Source organism: Amphiura filiformis, chromosome 9 (assembly GCF_039555335.1).
Source record: "Amphiura filiformis chromosome 9, Afil_fr2py, whole genome shotgun sequence".
NCBI lineage: Eukaryota > Metazoa > Echinodermata > Ophiuroidea > Amphilepidida > Amphiuridae > Amphiura > Amphiura filiformis.
The window spans coordinates 46879727-46899353 of record NC_092636.1 but is presented as its reverse complement, the minus strand read 5'-3'; positions in this window follow the sequence as shown (position 1 = coordinate 46899353).

Sequence of the window (19627 nt, the reverse complement as noted above, 5' to 3'; positions counted from 1 at the left end):
TACCCCTGTGGGAGATTAAGTGTGTGTTTTCCATAGGGGTGTATGGATTTCAATTGAATAGCCAATTTTGTTTTGCACAAATATAAAAAGGGCACTTACATGTAAAAGCTTCAGTACAACACTGCCTCATATGCATTTTGGGAAAAATGCGTCAAAAGAATTTTTGCCTCAAGTTTCACAGTGTACGCATGGGCGACCAGGAAAGAACGAATTAAGGGTTATTTTTCAGAGAATGGATGCAAATTATGCGAATCCCATTTATAAGAAAAATATAAAAAAAAGCATGTACTGTAAGGGTTTATTTTATCAAAAACATGTATAGGGTGGTACCTGTCAGAGGAAATCCTGCTAAGCGGTATCAAGAACTCAACTTTACTGGTGGTATCTGTTAGGTACGATCCTGTTGAGGGGATAATATTTGTTGCAAAATCATGCTAAATTCCAGTTTAGGGGTGTATTTTGCAAGGGCAAATCCGGTTTACTGTATGTTGTTGAAAATCTCTGGTCACGCATGTGTATGTTGTGAAACTTGAGTGGCCCCCTTGGGCAGGGTCTTAGCTAGAAATTGAGGGTTGCCCATCATTTGAATAAAATTGCCTGTCCTAATTTGACCTTTAAAACATTTACCAGACATTTATAGCCCATTGGGGGTTCAAAGAGTTCAAATATGTGCTGATATGGCCTTGCCCTACAAATTGGGTCTACTAAAAAGGGCAATTAGCTTCTCAAAACATACAATTTATAATATAGCATCTGTCAAAGGCATTAATTTTGCCCGTCCCAGGAGCAAACTGGCCGTCTAAAATGACGGCCAGACGGGTGGCTTGCTAAGACCCTGCCCTTGGGGCCTCATTATAGGTCTGTCTATGTAAGGCACAGAATTAGAGAAGGAGAACCGGGACTCGACTACTATCTTGCACAGGCAAGGAGCAAAAATTGGGGGTATTCGGTTTCCCTCGGAATGCGCTTGAGGCAGTCGCTGTCATGCAAGTGCGACATGGATAATGGGCACATTTGAGAGACGCACTTGATGTGATCTGCACGCGAGTACCAAGACGCTTCAGATGAGACGCAGAATTACTTTCGTTCGTCTCCGCGCATCGTCGGCAAGGACCCGAACACCCTACCCCCAATTTTCTCCCCATAGCTGACGCCGCGATTGTACGTGGCCGTATAGTAACTCCGTAATAGTCAATATAGTAAGGTTGGAAATGGATACAAATCTATTTTCCGAAAATGTTGGTGCCACAGAGAACGGAGATGAGGCTGTGTTGCTCCGAGCCCTTGTCTTGTCCGACAGTGCAAAACAGTTATCTGAACTAGTCACATGATAAGGCTATGTGCATGATGTAACATTATTTTCTTCTATGAATGAAACCTGGTTACCTGGCAATGTAGTGACTTTTTGTACAATAATGATACCATTTTCTACTTGCATTTCACACTGCCCAGTATCTATCACTGATTTAATAAATTAATAACACCTAGGGCAGTCGTTAAAATTATTTCATAAAAGTAATCGGCAAACAAGTTGTATCAAGCAAATATCTGAGAGTAGGATATTTACCAAGCAAACACAAAAATGTTTTTGAAATGTTATAAACATGTTATAAGCACATTTTGGTTTTGGTCAAAATGTGGTCAAAATGTTTTAATAACATTTTAAATGTTGGGCTATACAATGGTCATGAAAACATTTAAAAAATATTATATGAAAAACACGAAAATGTTGTCAACGTATAATTTTGTAAAATATTTTTTGGCAGCAAACTTTTTTGTAACTATTTTGTCAACTCTTTCTCTTAATAACATTATATTGTATGTCAGATTGTTTTGCATCAAGTTTTCAAAAATGTTGATGCCATTGTTGATGTTGTTGGGGTAACTAATGTCAGCTGAATAAAGAAGTCAATTTTAACCTTTACAAATTTCTTACCTTTATATAATAATGTTGTATTCAGATTAATTTCACTAAATACTATGGGCACTAGTTTCTTTGCCAACATACCACTCTGAATTCCTGAAGGGCCACTTATGATAAAGCAAACTGCACAAAAATATTGATTTGAAGTGACAAAAATAAGTAAAGAGTTTGGTAACTGGAGGTCATTGCCCTTATGCTGCATATAATCATTTGCAGTAAACCTTTGATGAGCGCATATTTTAAGCATACGTCGCATATTTACTGCGTTGACCGCACATGTCTCTGATTGGCTGCTGAGGCGATCTGCTGTTGAATGAACTGTGTGCCGTACGCATTGTTACGAGGGCCGGTCAAAAAGTTTGTAGAACTCGGTATGCTACTTTGTTGCACGGTATTGAATTTGGTCTCATTTGAAAGCTTGTTCCTTTAAAACATTATTGCAAAGATATTATATTTTTGCATCACTGTATATGGGCAGGACACTCTTCAGAGGAAGCCTACCTCCATGAATTCACAAGTACTACCAGAAGTGAATACAGGGTCATCGTGGAAATTCTCCCGACGGTGGTGAAAACTCAAAATGAACTTAAACAATATACAGTTGTTGTAGCATGGTAATGACATCCTTGGTATTCAACAGCAACAAACTGTTTTTAGAGTTCAAGAATGGAATGAGCGTCCTTGAAGATCATCCAAGGTCAAAAAGACTTGCTGACGTCACCACTAATGATATACGTGCCGCCGGTACAGTCGCATTGATAATGAATCAATGATAGCCACAAAATATGACAACTCTGATGAATGTGTTTTCAATATTAATCCATTACTATTTGGGTATTCTAGGATGTCTTCTAGATGGGGTTCCGGAACCTTCATGTACAAAATTGATACCAGTTGACATATTCAGGTCCAAACCTTCTATACACTTAGAATGAAGACCAAGGCAAGTTTAATCTATATAAGGCATACATTAATCACTGGAATTATGAGTGAATTTAGTGGAAGCACCTGGATCTCACACCCCTAAGAAGATCATCACTCGGCCACCGTAGTGCAAGGTCTTCATCGCTGTTTCTGAGATCCAGGGATAGTCTTGATGACAGATCATTTGCCAAAACAAAGTACAATCATAGGCATATATCATACAATTTTGATAGCAAAATTCAGGCAAGCCATCATGTGAAGAAGGTTGATGGTAGGAATGTGGCTGTTCTCGGATTGTGTCCTGTATGATATTCTTAGTTTGTCAAGCGGCCATTCACGACAGAGGGGTCAGTTAATTAAAGTAATCATATTGTGGTTCAGGCATGGCCTCCAGTTAGTGAAACCTATTTTAGAATTTTAAGTCCTACCTTCATAATATCAGGTTTGCTGGTGATCAATGCTGGTGAGCCTTCACTGAAGAGTGGCTCAAGGTGCTATCGGAAGACTTCCATTTTGTTGACATAGAAGGTTTCAAGAAAATTTGCGACGGGTACATAAAGGTATGTAGTGACCATGCTCAAGAGAGAGATAGAAAGAATTTGGCTAGTACTCTTTCAAGTACCTTGTTCTATGAACTTATTGACGGCGCCTCGTAGCTTCAATTTGCAACATCACAGTAGTCATGCTCGTCAAATGTTTACTGCAAAATATTATAGTATGCACAACTGAAGTTGTAAGCAAGCCGCTTTGATTTTAGAATACAGGAATTCTCAAAAAGGTAACTTTGTTTTTTTGCTAAATGAAATAAGTTTTTATTGATTGGAATGATATACAGTAGAACTGCATGACAAAGAATGCAAATAAAAGATAGAATTGATGTCTTTACTAAATGTCTGTCATGTCATAGATGATAGGCAGTTCCAGTATTTTATCGTAGTTGCACTGAAATCCACTATTTAAAATGTTGGTCTTGCCTATCATCTGTAACAAAAATAGAGGTTAACAAAAACAACACTTCCCATGGTTTAGGCTAAACAAAAAAATATCTTAAATCCCATGGCAGTCTCAAAAACGAATGCGGAATGCGTTTTTTTAAAGATTTTTTAAAAACTTAATTTTGAATTTAAAACATGTCATTTTCGAGTGTTCAAAAGTACACGGCATAAAATTGTGGTCGATTTACACAATTGAAGTACAAATATCAATTGTTTTATACCTTAACAATGCAAGTATCAAATCAAGTAACTTTTCTTCTATTGTCTCAGAATTTCATGATTTTACGGCAAAAAACTCACAAAAAAAGGGGAAGTAAAAAATGACATATATGCGCAAAGAAAAACGAATGTATAAAATGTCTTTGAGAGACATAACTTATTTAGCCTTATTCTGTCAGTATTACATCAAACCTTGTGTTATAAAGCATGTAACTGTGATTGCAATCACTAGTATCAAACACCAAAATGATCACAAGAAGTGCGATTTACAGTACATGTATGTCTGAATGTAGACAATCACACATGTACAGCACACCTAAACATCTCGAGGAGTGTGATTGGTAGCACACCTGGAATTTTCAAATCACAGGACAAAATCTACACTGGCTTTGGAAGTATAATTTTCAGTTTGAGGGACTACATGTCGACTACTTGGTGCACACGTAAGCTAACTGCATTAGCCGACTGGTGCAGACAAGAGTTAACTGCCTTAGTTTAATCCAGGACAGCAAAAAATAATTTCCTTTCTGGGAACGTGAACTGCTGTTTGGAATATTTTCTGCGAGCGCATGAACGGGAAGTGCCCGCACCGTATAGGTTTAATGCTTTAATGGGCAAAAATTCCCTTTTGGTTGGGGCAAAGGTGTTAGTTTAGATGAGCTTGGGTGGGTTTGTATAGTTACAATAAGGTTTTGGAGACGGGTTCGTGTAAGGGTAGGAAAACATTGGAAAAATAAAATTAAAACAAAATCTGCCTTTTTTTTCTGTCTTCAGTTTTTTCTGCAACTATGATTTTTTTTCTGGGAACGCCGGTACCACGATACCGTGGATTTCGTAGCCCTGGTTTAATCTTAGCAGTTAATCCCTTTGTGCACCAGGCAGTTAATGCAGTTGGCCTTTATGCACTCCAAGTAGTCGATGTGTAGGCCTATTCACCGTAGAAGTGATGATGTAACAGTATACAAATACTACATGGTTTGAAGGAAAAAATAGTGACCCTATTTCCCTGAAAATACCATGTAGTATTTGTTTTATTACAGTTATACACCTCATACATATTTATAAGAGAATGACACCAATTCATAACATTCAATAAGAAAATAGGTGCTAGGTCTTTGTGGTCTTACCGGTCGAAGTTAACCTTTGGATTCGAAACCTCCTCTAGTAGGCTCTGCACATGCAATTCCCTTCTCGCAATAGACCTTGTCTTGAACAGCTTCACAGTTTACGAATTATAACTTTGGTGTTTCGAAATCCTAGTTCAAGTGCAGAATTAGATCTGCAATATCTGCTTTGGACAGCGAAGAGGCTGTGGAGGCTGTTGTTGCTATAATGAATTGATACAATATAAAATGCCATCCTACCTTTGCGGATCGAAAAACACGCTTACGAAAGGGAGTACAAACTTTTGTCTCTAAGGAGGATGTCAGGATGATATTGTGAATGGGAGAAAAATTAATGTCCGGTAAAGATAGGTCATACTTGAAATAGGTCAATCTAACTTGGGTTGTGTCAAGTTGCGATTGACCAGTGATTTGATATCATTCTCTCATGAATATGTATGAGGTGTAATAAGATTAACTACCATAGCAATAGGTTTAAACAATTTTTAAATATATCGCACTGCACTATTACGTTCACGCGCATTGAACCATAGATGTCATAGAACAGGGATAAGACCTGGATCGTAATTCTATAGAATATACATATCATGCTGATCACTCGCACCTTAAGATTAGTATCTTTGAAAAGAGCGGTATTGTATTCAATCTGTGATTGCAGACACACACAGGTGATGAGTGCAACCTGCTTGTAGTGCAGGGCAATATATTCAACATTTGTTTAAACTTATGGTAGTTAAACCTATGGTATTTACATCATTACCTCTATGATGAATAATGGCACATGCTTAAAAGCCAATAGCTGTGAAGGTCAGAGTGAGTAGTTGTGAGCATTTATGCCTTTTATGTTACTTCCAACTCTTATGTATACAGTATACTAACTGTAGAGGTGTATTGTGCCCGGGTATTGTGTCATTCAATTTCTTTGATATGAAACATTAATAATTTATTGAACTCAAATAAAAAATATAATTGTTCATGTTCTGTATAGTATTGTGCAATAAATTGTAAAACATGATACAGTCTTATTTAATGTGAATTATTCCTTAATTTGTTCAGTTAATTAAAAGTTGATAAGTGTTATATGGCTAAGTTAGGTTTTCATTGATGAAATGTATTCCATCATAACCATACTGTCAAAAGCAGTAAGGGAGTATAAGATAAAACCCAATACTAATTAAAGTACAGATATGATGAGATATCATAATTTCAATGAATAACGTAAGCTACTATTTCTCCCACCATTTCTGCATACAGTCAATACAAACACTTCCATCTGCAAACGGAGGTCCAGGGTTTGACCAGAGAAGATATCTTCCCTTCCCAGAATCCTATGCAACATGATGCATCACTCCTATCACTTACCCTTGTTTCATCTTTTCTGTTTCGGGAGCTCTATTGTTCAGAAACGAAAACGCAAGGGCTTAAGTAGGATGGTGTGTAAGTTGACTTCATTGTTACGTTTGGGGCATCATGCTTCTCATTTGAAGAGGTAATAATAGGTGCTGTCAATCACACTTATGTCTGTCAATAAAGGTTGGATAAGTCAATTATATGCAACACTGGCGTCTCAAGTGGGCAATTTTACTCAGGTTAGGCCTACATCAGATCCGAACGCAAATTCGGTGTCATTATGGTCCATGTTACTATGACATTTAAAAAAAAGGACCCCTGCCTCTTCTCCTCTCGCTTTCTAGTCTGTCTGTCTCTCCCCCTCCCCAACTCTAATCTGTGCCATCTTTTGAATTATGTGGATATCTGAATTATATTGGATGTTGTATTTCCTTTACCCTTCTCCCTGTTTTAGCAGTAGGCATATGATCAACGTGGCTCCTCTCCTCTCCTCTGCACTGCTCTGCTCTGCTCTCCTCCAGATCTCGTCTCATCATCCCCACTCTCTCAAATAATATACATTTAAAATAGATTTGAGTCTGGCAATTTTGCCTGAAGCAATTATCAGATTACCAATTCCAATGAAAGAAATCCCATTAGTTTGACTTCAACGCACTTCTCTGGTGTTTCGTATTACCAAGTTTTAAGGTGTATTTGGGACGAAAATAATTCCCCGTTTAATCGCTACATAATCATATGACCGATTTGTGTGCTTGCGATTGCACGAACAAGTATATGTAATTCTTGGCAACACTGATTATTATTGATTAATTTATATTAATCATGTTAATGTATATTTCTCACGCTGGGCTTTTTTTCACAATCTACTCCCGCTTAGGCTGGAGTACCTATACACCCAACGCAAGTCAATTGAAGCCGTACAATTTATCACGAATTTACGACCGTAAAATTTAGACACTTCTTTTGTCTAGATTAGCATCAACCCTCTCATCTCACATTTTTCATGTCAGAAATTAACATAACTCCCGAAACCGAAACAGAAGTGATCTTCGTTCAACTTTTCTGTAGTCAACAAAAGACCGTAGAATAAAAGGATTGTTCACACGTACCATGCTTCTCAGTTGTAGCGCCCAAGTTCTGGAATTCCCTCCCGGATTCCGTCCGAAACTCTGCCACTACAGCACAACTCAAATCGCGCATGAAGACTCACCTTTTTAAATCTGTGTATGACACTTAATAACAACTCTTGCCGATGTCTTCCGCTTGTCTGTTGCAGCTCGTTTTTTGAACTTGATTTAATTGTGTATATTATTATATTGGTTGTATATATTGCTTACCAATTTTAAATCAAAATTGCCGTTTTAAAATTATTGTTGCTGTTTTTAAAATCTTGCCATGCTGTTAATGCTTTTAATCCACTGCTTCATTCCTCCTGTGTCATTTGCTCGTTTCCTGAGGCTGTTGGTTTTAAAATCATTTTCGTTTATTTTGTTTGCTGTTTTATATTTTGCTCTTTCATGCTTTTTGTAGTGTAAGTTAAGTGTAATTAAGTTGTTCAGCGCATAGTGACCTTTTAGTTTTATGCGCTTTATAAATGCATTTTATTATTATTATTATTATTAACACTTCAAAATAACAATGAGATCCGAAACCGAAACCCGAAACAGAAAAGATGAAAGGACCCTTAGTACAAGTTCCCTTTGTTTTCATGTTGAGAATAGACTGCCTAAACCCTGGGGCTAAACATGAGTCGATAGTCCAGAAATCAACATATGTAACATGATCAAGGGGAATGAGTCACATGTCAACCTTGGTCGAAAATGTGTTTTACATGTTTCTAAAGAGGACATATAGAGCTTTCAGAAACTGAAAACCCTATGTTGATATGACTTTTCTTTGTGAAGTTACAATTTATCAATCGCTGAAAACAATATAAAACAAAAGAATTTTAACACTTTCTTTGCCAATATCTCAAAATCAATATTAGCGACATCCGACTCATTTCCCTTGATCGTGTCACATATTTTGCAAGATCTGGAGCTCTCTTCATCAAATTATTTTTTGTCATTATCGACTCATGCTGCACTAGACAGAAAATCAGCAAACCAGTACAGAAAATTGAAATTTAAATTGAAGAACTGCATTGTGGGAAGTGTAAGATATCTCAGTCTAAATTGCTCGTTCAAACTCTTCTACTTCCATCACATCTTTACTCAACCCATGAAAACAATCAGTCCACTTTTATTTTCTGCAAATGGAATAAAAATATTTGTGTCCGGACTTTCAGGGTTGGTCGGTTACACCAAACAAAACATTTTTAATTTGTCTTGCATCTAATGGTGTAGTGGATATTTCCAGCACGGGGAAAACTGTACGTACGACATAAAAATGACACTTCACACCACTGAGAGTTATTACATGTCCTTTATTATAGGCTCAAGGTGACTTAAGTTTACATGAATACAGGCAATTCGCTACTTGCACGGTTCCGCCATTATGCCCTATGTGCGGGGAGAGCCTCGAACTGGCAGCATACATGAATGGGAATTGAACTAGTCATAACGTTCTGTGTAAGGTTACATAATTCTTCCTTTCATGTATGCTGCCAGTTCGAGGCTCTCCCCACATAGGGCATAATGGAACCTGCAAGTAGCTTAATGAGTTGACCTTGTATTAACATTTTTGTTCGTTTTGAATAACTTATTGCATCTATCTACAGTTTGTAAGTCTCTACTCTGTTCAATTATGGGAAGAATACTATATCTCTAAACTTTGTTCAATTATGGGAAGAATACTATATCTCTAAACTTTGTTCAATTATGGGAAGAATACTATATCATGTCCTTTATGAAAATATCTGAAAGACTTTCCAATTCAAAATAATAACTCTTAAAAGTCCCTTTAGGCGATAAAAAAAACCCCCAACTGCCCCAGAATTTTGCATTTCTGGATCTTTTTTTTTTCTTTTTCTTTTTAAATTTTGCTAAAATCATATAAAATCAGCTGTTTGGGCACCATGGCTGAACAAAAACTTTTTTAGAAAATGTTTTGCAAATTCTTTTTTTTTTAAAAAGATTTTGGCAATATTTTAGAGTCATTTTAAAACTCCAGAAAAAACGCCCTACTTGAAAGGTCCATCATTCCGTCCGCCTGTAGAACAGGGTTTGTTTTTTCTTTGCCACCTTACTACATGTACAAATATTTCTTCACATAGTAGCTTAGAATGAAATATGCATGTAGACTTCGGAGAACTACATGTAGGGTAACCAATTCATTAGCAAAGGAGGTACTTTCAGTGAGGCCCCTGATGAAAATTTGAACATCAAAAGCTCTTTTTGTTGCATATTTCAAGCTAAGTCACTGTGTTTTTGCATGATTCTTAACAAATATCTACAATTTCAAACAACATAGCTAATTTTTTGAACAAAACTACATATGATTAAAAATCCATGGTTGTAAAACTGTATACTGTTGTATACTGTAAAAGTCAATATTTTCGCGAGAAGATATGTTCGCGATTTTGTCAATTGCGTGAGAAATAAATTACGCTGTTTTGATATTGATACAATAGAAACCAGAGGCTTAAAGGCATTCCTACAATGCACTATGATTGGGAAATTTGATCAATATAACCTAATTTTAAAGGCAAAGTCCCCATTGCCACACACACAAAATGGTAATTTTAAAACTGCAGCCAACGAGCTAATAGTTGAGACTTATGACTGATATTTGATTTTCTTACAGGAAACATTCATATTGTCCCACTGCATTAATTTTATTCCTAAGTCTCGATGTTTTGAATGTTAAATAATAGGATGAAAACACCAGATATTGCACACAATCCCAATGCAAGGTATGATCAACTGTACCACATGTGTACAAAAGCCAGACATACAAGGTCAGAAACCCCATTGGTTGTGGGAATGTCTTTAAACATCCTCTGAATAGAAACCTAATGCAAAAGGTTATTTTCGCGATTTTTTATTTTCGCAATTTTATGTCCACTTGTGAAATTCTCGAAAATAAAAACCTCTACTTTTACAGTATATGACAATGGGCTATTCCCGTTGAAATCCATACACCCCCTATGGAAGACATGACCTTAATCTCCTACACAGGGAGTGTGAATTTCAAGTGGGGTTACCCTGTGTGGGAGATTAAGGTCATGGCTTCTACAGGGGTTGTATAGATTTCAACTGGAATAGACCAATCATTGATATAGTATACCCATCAGTTTCATATACTTACTAAACAAATTTCTTCTTACAAGAGCAACAATGGATGTAGTACATAAAACTAAAATATGAAGTTTTAAACTTTGCATGACATTAAAGATGCTATCGATGCTTCGCTGAATCAGAAAATATTTAGTTTGCATTGTTGTACAGAGTTTGTGCTAGATAACGAACTATAATGTGACGTGCCATGTCAAAAGCAGACACTTTTGGGCAGGATCGTAAATGGAGAAATAGCCAAAATTCTGCCGGTGGGTGTTTTTTTTCACAATTTGGGTTTGTTGCGAATTTGTGATGTTATCAATGTTAAAAATATTGTCTGATAGTTTCAGACCGGAATATAACTGGCATCTTGTATTTTTTGAGACATTTTTCAAGTTAATTCCTACTCTCAACATTGTCAATAATATTTTTAAAGGCCGATATCTCAATTTCCAATTTTATAATACCATAAAAAATAACTTCCGAACTCAATATCTTCGCTTAGGAATGTCCGATTTCATTGGGGAAAAGCGTCGTTGTGGAGCAAAATATCTCTATATTTAAGATATGTAAAAACCTCAAAATTCATAACTTGCCCAAAAGTGTCTGCTCTTGACATGACACGTCACATATTATGTCAAGTAATAAGGCCAAATGCAACCTAACAAAGTAAAGTGTCACAATAGTCAATGTGGAGGGAGGAGTTAGTCCATACAGACACTTGTAGCTACACGCAACTGAATGGAACTTCATATTTACCAACACCGTTTCTTCCTGTTTCGCCCATATTGTTCCATATGAAAACACCTAACGACAATTGCAATGACTTTCCCTTCACTTTTTAAAGCCATTGCTTAAAAAATATTTGTAAACCATTGCAAGGATCACTGGTAGCAACTTGAATGCACCTCAAGATCAGCAATAATCAATTCAATGTTACACATCGTCACTGGGCGGGAAAACCTCATATGTACTTTTGGCCCTTGAACATGGATAAAGCCTTGTAGGTGTAGACTATATATTGAAGAGGTTGCTTTTTCCATGTTTAAGGGCCAAAAGTACATGCAGGAAACACCTCATATTTACTTTTGGCCCTTGAAAATGGATAAAGCCTTGTAAGTGTAGACTTCATATTGAATGGTTTGCTGCATCCATGTTCAAGGGCAACACATACATATGAGGTTTTTCCCGCCCAGTGACGACATGTAACATTTGGACGGACCTAGCAAAAAGGTGCAAATCATTTCTCGCAATGATTCTCCTCAAATGGCTTTGTGAGAAACAAAAATTAATTTTGATTCTACCTCATGTGTGTTACGGAACGAAGTCCCTGCAGCAGTTATGTCCATACATGTATGCTCAAAAACTGATGGGTACCAATCAATGACTTATTGATGCTTATTACATAATATCTGCATAGCTTAAATCATAATTATAAAACATACCTCAGAAAGCCCTAATAATATTGTCTACCTTGGGCTATTCCATTTAAAATCCACACTATCCCTGTGATTTCCTGTAAAGGGAAGTATGCATTTCAAATGGAAGGAACACAAATGGGTATAATGAAAGACAAAGATAAAAAGACTAGTTTGCATCTGACGTCATCTGTCAATCAAACTCCGAGCACGGTTTGTTTACAAGTGTCGTGATGATATGAGTTGCTGAACACGGCGGTAAAACCGGGCGCCTTATTGTTAATTTTGCACCATCAAACATACAAACCATCTCAAAAGTTAGGTCTTAATAGTAGGAAACTTTCTTTGGTGAAGGCACCATGTCAATAATGCCTAGAAAAGTTGCTTTTTGCCTTGTAAGAGTACGTAATTTTAGCCATTCACTGCTATTCCTTTTCTCCGATCGGCACCAGCCAGATGAATCGACCTTCCTTATACACGCTATTAGCCAATCAAGGATCGTAGAGAATTTGATTGACAGTGACGTCAGACACAAACTAGTCTTTTTATCTTTGTCTTTAATTATAGGTCCATTTGACTTTCATACACCCTCGGACCACCGGATTTAAATAAATTAGCTCATTGCAGTTTAGTGAGATATATGCAACAATGCCAAGCAAATCTGCCACACAGTGCCAGCTTTGTTAGTACTAATTATATAATATTGAATGGCGAGATAAAAAAATATTGCACAAGTCGAAGACGAGGGCAATGTTTTTCTATCGAGTGCAATATATTCTTGTATCACACGAAAATAAGCCATTCAATATTATTATTATTTATATCAGGCTTTTGCTATGCGGTAAAATGAATTTAAGCTTACCTAGCCACTGGGTTTAACCAATGTGTATTGTAATAAGCTTACCTTTTGACCTTCTTGTTTTCTGCTCTTTACTCTCCAAAGACAATTTCAGAATAATTATATATAGTTCTGAGAAAGGTTTTTAACACAAGTCTCCACATACATAAATGACAGCCAGGTTTATTTGTAGGCCTAGATGTGGATTATATTTCCTAAGGTTATCATCATCCAGAATTGTTGCGAATTAAGTTTGTAATTTTACTTGTTTATACAGTACAAAATCTCCTGTGAGCCGTTACAGTGTCTGTATTGTTGTGCTGTTGTATAATGACGCGTGTTGGTGCTGTCACCATGGTAACTCGTACGCGATACGCATACAATATTTAAAAAAATATTGTATTGCATCCGGGTATTTTGCAAATATTGTACAATATACAGTTTTATTGTATCGCTCAAAAGCCTGATATAAATAATAATACAAGTTAACTACCTTTTCCTTTTGGGGCAGACCACAGATACTACACTCAAAGATAATATGATCAGTTTGATTATCAGTCGATATTAAGAAATTAATATCCAATATGGGATGGGTGGACAAAAGTCGTTTTGGTTGAGCCTTATGCTCAAAATTCTAAACAAAATATATATCAATTACATGCACTACAATACAAGCTGTATCAAAATCATTGGTACCACCAGTCAATTTTTATGTCTATTGAAAAACGCAACATTGGATACTCTTGAAATGTCCCAAATGTATAGTTTATGACTTTTTATTATTTAGTTCTGCTGGGTACAAATCATTTTGATACGGCTTGTAATGTTTGTTCAGCTTATAATGGCAAAAAAAGAGACTCATAACATTGTGTATTGATAGAATGGCATGCACACAGTAGGGTGCAGCACTTCCACTTACGCTACTTGCGCTTTGCGTAATGTGTGACTGGAGTATGCTTTGTGAATTTACAGGAGCGTAAGTCGGGACCTTGACGCATGCAAAAACAAAAAGCTAATAAATTTCGCTAATTATAAGCTGAACAAACTTCAGTTTCTGACTAATGTTATGATACTAAGAACATTCTACAATGACATGCATGATTGGGCTATTTCAGTTAAAATCCCCCCCCCCCCCATGGAAGACATGATCTTAATCTTCCACACAGGGAGCGTGAATTTCAAATAGGGTTACCTTAATGGCGACTCCATTTGAAATCTACACCCCTGGGTGTGGACGATTAAGGTAATGCCTTCCATAGGGTATATGGATTTCAACTGGAATAGCACAAATCTTAATTTTCAAACACAACATTTGGTATCATATGTCAATAATTGAAAAACAAAATACCGTATTGTTGTAAATTGTAATAAACACCCTGGGGGCGTTGCATTTTTCCAAAAGGGGGGGCGTTTATTGGAAGTGAATTGTCAATAAAAAAACTTAGAAATTGGGTTCAATTTCCCGATGGTGCTCGTGTAGAAAGGAGGGATTTACGACTATACTAATGCCATTCCATGGCGCTGCCCATGGAAATCGAGTGGTTTGTGGTAAATACAACAAAATTACACCTGTAAGTGCATCATCAAGCAAGAATCTAGTGAAATTCTACCATAACTAGAAAATGAAATTGGTGCACGTTTGAGTCATAATAAGATTTGTCCATGCAATTAAGCGATCGTCTGACTGATGAAAGTTTTAAGCTTACTTACACGATATGATATGGAAATGTTTGCATTTTTGTCAGTTTTTCACGGAAATATTGTAAGGGGAATTTATTAGAGGGGGGGCGTTTATTACAAACAATACGGTAGGCAAGACAATTTTTTTACACATGCATATATACCATCGGTAGAAAACATACCTATACTATACATTTTAAAGATTTTGAAGAACAAAATAACATGATTCTGTATACAATGTAAACCTCTACAAATATTGTGTTTGACACCCTATTTAAAGGCTTTGATTTTTGAGACAAGCAAGACTGATCACTCTCTGTAAAGCTCTCCAAAGCATTCCCAGGAGAGTTAGAGGTTAATGTTTGTGCATCAATTGTTTCTAGGATATATCTAAACATTGTGCTTTGGAACGAAAGATACTCACGAGGTCTAAAGCACACTGTTCAGATATTTTGCAATACCCGAAAAATAACTGATGCAAAGTCATTAACCTTGTTCATAACTGTCACTTTTCACTTTCTTAATTCAATTTTCATCACATTTTCTGTAAAACTTGAAAACAGAACACAATTTTAACTGTGTCTTTCATTTTTGTTTGTAAAAAAATTAATAGCCAATAAGCGAAATACCGCGACCAATCACACTAGTGCGCAATCATGCGATGTCCAAATACGGTGGACAGCGTCAGGGTAAATTGTTCGAATGCATAACACATCACGCAACTCAGTCATTGTAAAGTGTACTTTTAGCTTGGTCACAAGATGCAGCCATTATACTTTTTCAATGACCTGCATTTGCGTCCACATATTAAAAGTTATTAATATGCAGATGCAAATATTATCTGTGACTGGATAACATGAATATTCATGAAGTTATATGAATGATACATGGTGCCTGTTTTTACTTAAAAACACAATATTTCATTAAGGCGCGTTCTTAACTCTAACCGGACTCATGATTGGTGCCCCCAGGATTTGAACATTGGACCACTTGGTGCCAATCACAAGATCACTGACCGGTAGCCCACAGGTTCACTGGTCCGACCAGCAATTCTGTGTATGTATGTATATGACTTAAGGAGATTGTGTCATGGCATCATGTGGGATGCATGCATGCGCAGTGGTTATCCTAGTGATTTTTTTAGTGTGGTTACGGTTTATATCAAAACATTAATTTTAAGTGCTAAGGAAGCCAATAATCACATTACATTTCCATTGATCTTGCAGCTAAGGCCAATAATATATCGAAACAAAAGTCATACATGTGGGTGGGAATGACACCCTTTATATCAAGTCTAGGGATCTCCTTTATAAAACCATACCATACCATTTCTCTTGTGTGTCAGCTTTATTTGCCTAAATATTTGAGTGCAAACACCGCTACGTCATGCTCCCCTCCGACTCGCCTTAAATCACTCTCCTGACAGCTGTAGATTGAGCTATTCCAGTTGAAATGCATATACTTTTTATACGGGGTGTATGGAATTAAACTGGAATGGCCCATTTTAAAAGTCACAGCCTGCCTGCCATATATTGCTTCAAATAAGTGATAAATAACAATGATGTAAACCTGAGGAAAATACTGATTGTACATTTTAATACATGAATACAAAATATCGGTACACACATGTGTATGTTGTCTTCAAATGTAATTACTTTTTATGTGACACTAACTGGTCCATGGTGCCAATGGCAACAACATTTGAAATTGAGATAAAGGCAAAAATATGGGAGTAAAACTGACAAAATATGCATGTATGTAGTTACTCCATTTCCGGAGGTTCTGCGCCCGAGCGCAAAACCTCCAAAACCGGAGGTTCTGCGTATAACGCGCAGAGAAACTCCGTTTTGAGGTTTTGCGCATGGACGACAGTGACTATTATTATAGTTAATAAACCACCACAACGTGCGCAAAAACTCAGATTTTGGAGTTTTTGCGCCCGTCGCAAAACCTCCGATATAATGAGTTTTTGCGTATCAAAACTAATGTTATAAAAATTGTTTAAACATGCTTAACTTCATTACTTTTAGTATACGCAAAAACTCCAAAATAGGAGTTTTTGCGCCCGTCAAAAACTCCGAGATTGGAGTTTTTGCGCATCAAAACTAATATATGGTCTCAGAAAAATTGTTTAAACATGCTTAACTTCATTACTTTTAGTATACGCAAAAACTCCAAAATCGGAGTTTTTTAGCCTCGTCATAAAACCCCGATATTGGAGTTTTTGCGTATCAAAACTAATGTTATAAAAATTGTTTAAACATGCTTAACTTCATTACTTTTAGTATGCGCCTGTCGCAAAACCTCCGATATTGGAGTTTTTGCGCATCAAAACTAATCATGGAATCCATAGCCCCTATAAATTGAAATTGCAGGCTATCACGGGAGCAAATTTCCAAAATTCACCTCATTTACCAGAATTGGGGATTTGGGCTACCAAATCGCTGGTCAGGCAATCCTGGTTTTCAATGGAAAAGGGACCTGGTTGACAACAATTGAAATATCGATTATTTCTGCTGGTTGTTCTGGAGATAAAGTACTGAGTTTGACATTTTCGGAGCATGAAACTTAAAAGTGTTGTATGAATAACTAATTCAAAAGAACATCGATAAACATGATAAACTTTGGCTTATCCTAAATAACCTTGGGTAAAGTAGGAATAATCATTGATAATTGTTGCCATAAGGCTGCGTTCACATAGAAGTATACTATTCGGGTATACGGTGCACGTTTTACAGGTGCACGCGTATACCGTATAGTTCAATCGAGCAAGGCAATTTCATAGTACCGGGTCACATAAGGCTACGATCGCATAGAAGTATACTATTTGGGTATATGATGCACGTTTTGCAGGTGCACGCGTATAGATTAAATCAAGCAAGGTAATTTCATAGTACCGGGTCACATAAGAGCTATTCGAAAAGGCTGTATACCTGCGTATAGTATAGTATAGTGGGAATCGCGCGTGTTCGATTTTAGTGCAGCGTATACCGTCCAAATTTTAAAAACCTAAACCATATGTGGGCAAATTCATTTTTTTAATAGATGCACTATCTAATTCTGCACATTATGACACCTCATTGAATGCAATGTGACCTCAAGAAGTAAAGTTACAAGCATTTGATAAGACAAAGAAAATGGGTAAACTGACATACTCGCTATTCAGCTATATGAAATACGCTCATTCGATCAGGCTGAGTTCACATAGTATACTCCTATATGAACTCAGCCTTATCGAATGAGCGTATCTCGTATAGCAAATACCGTATACCGTATACTTCTATGTGAACTCAGCCTAAAGAGCGTCTTATAAGCTAATCCCATAAAGAGCGTCTTACTCTCCTATAAGATAAGCCAAGGTGAATAGGAAACTTATTAGCGGTGTTTATTGTCGGCGGATCACACGTACCGACAAATGATCTCCCAATTGCTATGACTTGAATATATTATTGACGTTTCAATGAGGTTGCATCACATATACCAACAAAGGATTTCTCAATTGTAATGACTTGAATACATTATCGACGTTTCAAGGGGTCCGATATATTCAATAGCAGGTCTGTCACCCCCACAAAAAAAAAATCTCATCTGATTTTGGAGTATTTGCGTATATACTAAAAAAAATTGAGGTTTTCCGATTTTGGAGTTAAGCATGTTTAAACAATTATTATAACATGAGTTTTGATGCTAAAAACTCCAATATCGGAGGTTTTATGACGAGCGTATAAAAACTCCGATTTTGGAGTGTTTGCGTATACTAAAAGTAATGAAGTTAAGCATGTTTAAACAATTTTTATAACATTAGTTTTGATGCTAAAAACTCCAATATCGGAGGTTTTCTTGACAGGTATAAAAATTCTGATTTTGGAGTTTTTGCGTATACTAAAAGTAATGAAGTTAAGCATGTTTAAACAATTTTTATAACATTAGTTTTGATGCATAAAAACTCCAATATCAGAGGTTTTTGACGGGCATAAAAACTCCGATTTTGGAGTTTTTGCGTATACTAAAAGTAATTAAGATTAAGCATGTTTAAACAATTTTTATAACATTAGTTTTGATACGCAAAAACTCCAATATCGGAGGTTTTGCGACGGGCGCAAAAACCCTGATTTTGGAGTTTTTGCGTATATTGCAAGTAATTAAGATTAAGCATGTTTAAACAATTTTTATAACATTAGTTTTGATACGCAAAAACTCCAATATCGGAGGTTTTGCGACGGGCGCAAAAACTCCGATTTTGGTATTTTAGTATATGATAGCCCAATGTTTGTATAAGGTAATAATTATAGTAACTCAATTTTCAAATATGCTTCCATTGGTCCCCATGGAGCAGATTGTGTCACATATAATAAAGCTTAAAGGCCCTTTCAGTGATTTCACAGGAACATTAAAAAAATGGAAATTTGTCAGAGTTGCTTAGAAATAAAGAATAAGTCTACAGAATTTCATTAAACCACTTTTCCCTGAATACATCGACAAATTAGTCAAAAACAGAAGTTTTAGAAAGGTTTTCTAGCCTGGACTCGAGATTTTCGTACAGTGCGCCACCAATCGACTGGAAAAACTTTTAGTTTAGTGTTTCTAACACGGGGAAGTAGAGTCTAAATTGATTTAAAACAGACGCTTAATTTTTGTAGTAGAAAACAAAATAAGCAATTAAAGGTCACCGAGGCAAACTAACGGTCAATTCAAATATGAAAAACAGTTAAAATTGTGTATTTTGTTTAAAATAGTAGCTACTGATGTAATAAGTAGTAGAAACAATACGCAACGCGCGTTAGTACGGTGGAGAGTGAGCTTCTTTCGATCTCGAGTCGGACTTTTTGTACTGTCAGTATCAAAAGTCCAGATTCATGTAAATGCTTTATTTTGTCTGAAATACACGGCTTTCGACCGAACCACTAGCAGGCTATGTTAGCACATCTATGCCAATTA